This window comes from Hyaena hyaena, unplaced genomic scaffold, assembly GCF_003009895.1.
Source record: "Hyaena hyaena isolate Hyena2069 unplaced genomic scaffold, ASM300989v1 scaffold_55, whole genome shotgun sequence".
In the NCBI taxonomy this organism is placed as follows: Eukaryota; Metazoa; Chordata; class Mammalia; order Carnivora; family Hyaenidae; genus Hyaena; species Hyaena hyaena.
The window spans coordinates 521,295-529,897 of record NW_024080687.1 but is presented as its reverse complement, the minus strand read 5'-3'; positions in this window follow the sequence as shown (position 1 = coordinate 529,897).

The following is an 8,603-nucleotide window of genomic DNA, read 5'->3' as shown; positions in this document are numbered from 1 at the left end:
AATGATTTATGAACAGTGTTATTTGAAAATCCATCCTACTTACATGTTTACTCCACAAATCAGTTAAACTCTGTCTTTAACACAGAGCTGTTTACTATTTTAAAAAGTGAGGGTTGTAGGGAGCATCGGGGTGGCTCAATTGGTGAAGTGTCCAAATTCAGTTCAGGTCAGGATCTCACAGTTTGTGAGTTGGAGCCCCACCTTGGGCTCTGTGCTGACAGCTCAGAGCCTGAAGCCTGCTTTGGATTCCATATGTGTCTCTCTGCCTCTTCCCCACTCATGCTCTGTCTCTTTCTCTCTCAAAAATAAACAAACATTAAGAAAAAAGAAAGGAAGGGTTGTAAATGACTGTATCATTTGCTAGACAGCTATCTTATACAATTTTTCTATTTGAGGTAATTGTAAAAGTGAGTTTCATGTTAAGGCATTAAGTTATTATTTTCCTAAAAAATAATTTATCTGTTTACAAGTTATGAAAAAAATAAGCACACCCTCATTTCTATTGCTTCTTTTTCAAATTCTTCTGTCAGTGGGCTGAGACAGAGGATACAGAAGGCAGAGAACAGAACTGAAGGATGGGGAGGCAGAGTTAAGGGATGGAATGTTATCTCTGCATACCTCTGAGAAGGATATAACTTGAAATGTCATGGGTCAGAAACTAGCTTGAGTGAATACTATATGCCAGACATTTTCACAAAGAGCATCTCGTATTAATCCTATGAAGTGAAAATCCTTAACCATATTTTACAGATGAAGAAACAAACTATCAGAGAGCCAAGCAACTGGTCCAAGCTTACACAGCCAAGTGATGACACTAGAGTCCTTCCCAGCCTCTTGGGAAGGGTCCTTCCCAGACCTGTTTGTGGCAGGGACAAAGATACAGTTTGAGAAATGCAGCTCTATCCCCCTAAGGATCAGCTAAGATCAGAGAAGAATCTGGGCTCCGTCTCCCCCTGACCAGTTGACCACTTGCTGAAGACAGCTCTCTAAATTCACAGTGTACATTGGCCCCAGCCATTATGTATCCAAACTATTGAAAGATTTATATTTTACTTTCTTGTCGATTCCTTTGCTATCTATTCATTTCAAATATTGATTAATCATTCGCTATGGGCCAGCCATTTTTCTAAGTTCTGGGTAACCGACAACAAACCAAACAATTACCCTGACATCTTGGAACTTACCAAGAAGCAGATAAAAATAGATACTTAAGTTATTTTTTTTTATTTTTAAAAAAAAATTTTTTTTAATATTTTTTTAAAACTTATTTCTAGGAGAGAGAGAGAGAGAGACAGCGTGAGCAGGGGAGGGTCAGAGAGAGAGGGAGACGCAGACTCTGAAATAGGCTCCAGGCTCTGAGCTGGCAGTCAGCACAGAGCCCGATGCGGGGCTCGAACCCACGAACCGCGAGATCATGACCTAAGCGAAAGTCGGTCGCTTAACCGACTAAGCCACCCAGGCGCCCCGATACTTAAGTTATTTTTATGGGCTGAATTGTGTCCTTCCCACCCCCTCCCCAGACATATATGGTAAAGTCTTAATCCCCAGTACCTCAGAACATGATTATATTTGCAAGTGAGGTACTTAAAGAGGCATTTAAGGTAAAATGAGGGCATTGGAGTGAGCCATACTCCCATTTGACTAATGTCTTCGTAAGAAAAGGAGATGAGGACACAGACACGTACAGACGGAAGACTGTGTGTAGACACAGGGAGACGGCAGCCATTTAAAGCCAAAGAGAGAGAGCTCAGAATCAGCATGATCCCAGGGACACCTTGACCTCTTAACTTCTGGCCTCCAGAACTGTGAGAAAATAAATTTCTGTTGTTAGGCCACCCAGTCTGTGGGGCTTTGTTAAGACAGCTCCACAAACCGATACAGTTACACACAGTACTATACTGACAAGGCAAAGCAGAAAAAGATCACAGTCTCTGAACAAGGAAGACCATTTGCATAAAGATAGGACGAAAGGCAAGGAGGGAGCCAAGCAGGTGTCTGGGAGAAGCAACATCACAGAAGCCATGGCAGGATTGCCCCCATAGTTCTGGAGGAATCCCAAGAAAGCCCAGTGCTATAGGGCGGAGGGAGAGAGCTCAGAGAGACAACAGAAAACGGGATCCTGGAGGGCCTCATGGACAATGGTAAAATGTTGGCTTTTTCCCAGTGAATCAAGAAGCCACTGAGCAGAGTTTCGTGAGCTGATGTGTGTTTGTCCAGATCGGTTTGGCTGTTGTGTTGAGGACAGACCGTGAGGAAGCTGGGGTACCAGTTAGGAGGTCACTGATATAAACCCAGACTAGAAAGGGCGGTGGCTTGGGCCCGGGCTGGCATCAAAAGTGTCAACTGTGCCCTACATCCTCATATCCTCTGTAGATATAAAAACCTCAAGCGCAGGTAGAGTAGAGAGTTGGGTTATTTGGTTCTGACTCAGCCTCTTTGTACACGTGGATATCTGCACTGCATCATAGTTATTGAATTTCCATAAGATTCTAAGTGAATATAGCTAGAGTTTAAGGCACTTAAAAGTAGAGACTTCTCTTGTTCTTGTTCATCTCACAGCACCTGCTACAATGCTTTCCATACAGAGGCTTGAAAAGCTTTTGCTCACTTAACCAATTCAAGATTAGCAGTATATCTAATCTTTTTTCTGACTTGATATAAAAATATGTTTGAAAAACTTGATGTAAAAATATGTTGAAAAAACATATCACAATATGTTTTAAAATATGTTTGAAAATATAAATTGCTTGTTCTCCAGGAATTTATATTCTGAAAGGGGGAGAGGGGAAGAGAGAGAAAGAAAGTGGTGGGGAAGGAGAGAGATAAAATTAAGCAGGCTTTTCCTTCCTCCCTTCCTCCCTTCCTCCCTTCCTTCCGTCCTTCCTTCCTTCCTTCCTTCTTTCCTTCTTTCCTTCCTTTGTTTTCTTCTCCTCCTCCCTCTCCTTGTTATTCCTTTGAGTTTGGTATGACACCTTGTATAAACACTGACACGCTTCCTTAGAAAAATGTCAGCATTTTTATTAAATTCTTTTGGTACGTTTGTACATTCTAAGTATCTTTGGAATGCCATACACCTCCTTAAAAACTCAGAAAGAAGAAGGGGAGAGAGGAAGGGAGGAAGGAAAGCTAAGAGAGTGGGCCTTAACGACAGGTTAGGCAACTTAGTAGATAAATGCTGTTAGTAAATCCACGCATTTGCAAGCCACGTTCTTATCCACATTTACGCACAAGGAAAACCCCCGTAACTATGTACCTAAAGTTACACAGTTGTTAAGTTTCAGAATTAAGACTTGAACCCAGGCCTGCAAGCCTACTCTTTGAACTCTTTTTTTTTTTTTTTAATGTTTTATTTATTTCTAGGCGAGAGAGAGAGACAGCATGAGCAGGGAAGGGTCAGAGAGAGAGGGAGACACAGACTCCGAAACAGGCTCCAGGCCCTGAGCTGGCAGTTAGCACAGAGCCCGACGCGGGGCTCAAACCCACGAACCGTGAGATCATGACCCAAGCAAAAGTGGGACGGTCAACCAACTAAGCCACCCAGGCGCCCCTCTTTGAACTCTTTTTAAAAGTATACCAGAGTTGGGGCACCTAGGTGGCTCAGTCAGTTAAGCCTCCGACTTCAGCTCAGGTTGTGATCTTACCATTCAGAGTTTGAGCCCGAAGTCAGGCTGTGTGCTAACAGCTCAGAGCCTGGCGCCTGTTTGAGATTCTGTGTTTCCCTGTCTCTCTCTGTCCCTCCCTTTCTCTCTTTCTCTCTCAAAAATAAATAAATTTAAGATCATGAGATTTGTCAAAAACAAAAAAGTTACCTTTGGTTTTTGTTACAATTGTTATTATTAATATTGGTTTTTACCTTTTCAATCTTCAATTTTGACCAGTGTAATTTTAAGTTACAATTTTAAAATCCGGGGCACAAATATATACAGACCTCTATTGCATTTCTATAACAAACTATCAGAAAGAGAAATTAAGAAGAAAAGTTCCATTTAGAATTGTATCATAAAGAATAAGATACTTAGAAATACTGGAAACTGTAAGACTTTGATAAAAGAAACTGAAGATGCAAATGAATAGGAAGCTATTCATGCTCATGGATTAGAAGAATTCATGTTGTTAAAATGTCTACACTACCCAAAGCAATCTACATATTCAGTGCAATTCCTATCAAAATTGCAACAATATTTTCAGAAAAATAAAACAATCCTAAAATTTGTACAGAACCATGAAAGACCCTGAATAGTCAAAGCAATCTTGGGAGACAGGAACAAAGCTAGAAGCATCACACTCCCTGATTTCAAACTCTATTACAAAACTGCAGTAACTGAAACAAAAACATATCATAAATAAGCATAAAAAAACGGATACATCGATCAATGGAACAGAATAGAGGGTCAGAAATAAACCCACGCATAGATGGTCAACTAATTTACAATAGAGAAGGCAAGAACGTACAATGAGGAAGGGACAGTCTCTTCAATAAATGGTTTCGGAAAACTAAATAGCCACATGGAAAAAGGTGAAACTGGACCCCTATCTTACACATATGCAAAATTTAGCTCCATAGAAACGGATTAAAGACTTGAATGCAAGACGTGAAACCATAAAACGTCTCGAACAAAACAGGCAGGAAGCTCCTTGACATTGGTTTCGGTGATGATTTTTTGGATTTGACACCAACAGCAAAGGCAGCAAAAACAAAACTAAGCAAGTGGAACTACATCAAACTGAAAAACTTCTCCACAGCAAAGAACACCATCAACAAAATGAAAGGCAAACCTACTACATGGAAAATATTTGCAAATGATATATCTGATACGGGGCTAATATTCCAAAATATATAAATGAACTCATACAACTCAATAGCAAAAACAAAGAAACAATCCAATTAAAAAATGGGCAGAGAGTGGTGCCTGGGTGGCTCAGTTGGTTAAACGTCCGACTTCGACTCAAGTCATTATCTCGCAGTTCATGGATTCGAGCCCCGTGTCAGGCTCTGTCTGACAGCTCAGAGCCTGGAGCCTGCTTTCTCTGTGTATGTCTCTCTCTCTGCCCCTCCTCCACCCGCAGTCTCTCTGTCTCTCTCAAAAATAAGTTAACATTAAAAAATTATTATTAAAAAAAAGACAAGAGAGAACAAATGTTGGTGAGGATGTGGAGAAAAGGGAACCCTCATGCACTGTTGGTGGGAATGAAAGTTGATGTGGCCACTGCCGAAAAGCCAGAATGGAGGTTCCTCAAAAACTAAACCATAGACTTATGTCAAAGGTACCAAAAGTGTCGAGAAAACATAAGGGACAAGGTCACAAACACTCTTTGCCCCCTCATCATTTGAGGATTATTTTAACATTGGAAGAGAGTTGAGATTCGATCAAGAGTTTAAAATGAATGTTCCTTTGGCTGTTTTCTTTTTTTAAAATTTCTTATAGAAACATCATTCAGAATGTCTGTCTTTACATAGTTCTGGTCCTAGTTCCTATGATAACCTATGGAAGGACATAAAATCAATAAAACCTTGGCAATTCATCAAGCAAACAAACAAAAAGCAAATCCCTAATGCCCATTTTTCCTCCTCTACATCCTCAAAGGTGAGCTCCGGAGCCCTCAGACATTTCAGCTGCAGGAGGCAGACAGGGCTGAGCCACCCCTGGTGGGGACGGTCAAGGACGTCCACTCTAGCCTCTGGATCAACAAGAAAGCTTAGCAGCAATGGCGTAGAAGTTGATTTCTCAGGGGTGGTCAGACTCTTCCTTTGCCCTTGCCTCAGTCATATGCTCTCAACTTTCCCTTTTAAGTTCCCACTTCCTCTCTGACCTCCACCTGGCACCTTCTATGCTTTTGATTCCCTCTTCATCCCCTAGGCCAAAAGTGCAAATCACGTAATAAAGGAAATCATAGGAGAGGTCAACAAAACTAGACAATGGAGGTGAAAGCAAAATTTCTTTTCAAATATAGCAGAAAGAAGCAAATCCTCTAAAAAATCCTGACATGTGGTGGTGACTCATAAATTGGCGTTTGGGAAGAGATGTGTCATTTCGACTCTCCCAGAAAGGTAGAGCTGGTCCAACGCAGAGGCTGAGATCTTGAGAAGCAATGGCTTGCCCGAGAGGAGGTACTCCAGAGTCCTGGGAGAATGCTGGAGGCTGTGATTGGGTATGCCTCCGGGACACTCAAGAGGGCTTCCCAGCAGAAGCGACAGAGAACAGGGCTCTGCAGACGGCACCATGGCTCCCCGGTTGGGAGGAGGAGAGGGGCATCCGTCTCCTTGATGAGAGGAGCAGCCAAAGCCAAAAAATCCTCCAAGAACACGCCTCCAGCTTCATCTACCACTCCTGCCCATGCCACACTCACTTCCATGCTGTTCCTCAAACTCCCCAAGCGAGTCCTACCCCAGGGGTTTTACACTGGCTGTTCCCCTTGCCTGCCAATCTCTTCGTGAACTCCCTGGCTGCAACCTGGGCTCGCAGTCCACCTCCTCTGAGAAGTTCTTTCTAATTCCTGTTTCTAAAATAGCAATCCCTTGGGACGCGGGGAAGCTCAATTGGTTGAGCATCTGACTAATGATTTGGGCTCAGGTCATGACCCCAGGGTCATGGGGTCAAGCCCCACATCAGACTCCATGCTGAGCATTGAGCTTGCTTGGGATTCTCTCTCTCTACCTCTGCTCCTCCCCTGTTCATGCTCTCTCTCTCTCTCTCTCTCTCTGTCTCTCTCTTCTTGCTAAAATAATAATTTAAAATAGCTATCCCTGTTATTCCCCCCATCCGCTTCCCTGTTTTATTTTTATCAGCATTTTTCTCCAACTGGCATTATTTTTTATCTTTATGTGTTTATCTCATTTCCTGTCTCCCCCATAAAGAATGTAAGCCCTGTACTTGCATGACCTCTTCCCCAAGCTTCTTAGCAGATCTGGGAAGATTCCCTCTTTTCAAGTTGGCCACACAGCGTTCGCTCTGCTGTAGAATTCCATCACCGAGAGGGCGAATACAAACTCTTCACAGTCAGGACAAATGTTCCTCACAATTCACTTTTTAATCCAGTTGGATTGTCTTATCCCTATTTAACCTCATCTACCTTTTTTCCCCCCTTCTACTTCACTAATTATCTCAAAGTGAATCATTCTACCTCTCCCCTGTCTGTCTGTGCCCTGGTCTATGTCAAGAGCTCTGCCACAATGCTGAGGGCCCACTTCAGAGCTGGGGTAAAAACTCTAAGGCAGGACCTGCTGGCAAAATTGCATTTTTCTCCAGACTCACTTTGCTGCTTGGATGTAGGCACATCAGTGGGGGGTTGGGTTGACCAGGGACGAGGTTACAACATAAATGAGAGCAAGGGTGTTGTGAGTGTACACACTGGAGGTCTCACAGACGGTTCTGGAATCTACACTGGGGAAATGTGGGAAATGGAGACAGATGATGGATGTCTGTGGTAGGTTGAATAATCTCTCCCCAAAATATCCACATCCTAACTCCCAGAACCTGTGAATATTGCCTTATATTGCAAAAGAGACTACAGATAGAAGTTAAGCTACTTCAGATGGGGACATTATCCCACATTATCCAATGGGTCATAAATGCAGCCGCCAACATTCTTGCAAGAGGGAAGCAAGAGGTCAAAGGGACAAGAAGGCAATGTGATGACAGAAGCAGAGATTGGACTTCAGCACTCTGAAGATGGAGCAAGGCCATGAGCCCAGGAACGAAGATTGCTTCTAGAAGCTGAAAAAGCCAAGGAAACAGATTGCCCCCACCCCACCACAGCCTCCAAGAGGAACCAGTCCTGCTGACATTTGATTTCAAAACTCTGACTTCAGAATTGTCAGAATAAATTTGTGGTGTTTGAGCCCCACCTCCCACCAAAAGAAAGAAAAAGGAAAGAAAGAAAGAAAAAAAAAGAAAAGAGAAAGAAAAGGAAAGACAGGAAAGGAAAGAAAAAAGAAAAGAAAGAAAAAGACAACAAAAGAAAAAAATTCTGCCTTAAGGCTGCTTGAGTGCTGTTAACTCCCAGGGTATTCCCTGAGTTCAACCAGGAAACTAATCTTCTTGAATCATCATCTTCATCATCATGTCCTTATTATTAGCATCTTCAGGCTCACTATTGTTGTACCACATGGTGACAGTGCTCAGGTTTACTGAGCACTTACCTTATACCAGATTCCTTGATAAGTATTTTACCTGAGTTATCTAATGCCACGTTTATAATAGCCCTGTATGGAAGGTACCCTTATCTTAAAGATGAAGAAAATTAGATTGAAAGTTAACTTTCCAGGGGTGCCTGGGTGGCTCAGTGGGTTAAGCATCCAACTTCGGCTCAAGTCATGATCTCACAGTTCATGATTTCAAGCCCCACATGGGGCTCTGTGCTGACAGCTCAAAGCCTGCAGCCTGCTTCAGATTCTGTGTCTCCCTCTCTCTCTGCCCCTTCCCTGCTTATGCTCTGTCTCTCTGTCGCAAAAATAAGTAAAACATTAAAAAAATTTAGAAAGGTAACTTTCTGCACTGAAGTTTCATAGGCTTTCTGCCAGGTAGATAAATACACATGTTTCCTATTCCACAGTTTGCCAGGTTGTGCTAAACAGGGTTTGAGATTAGGAGTATGTAGGGGGT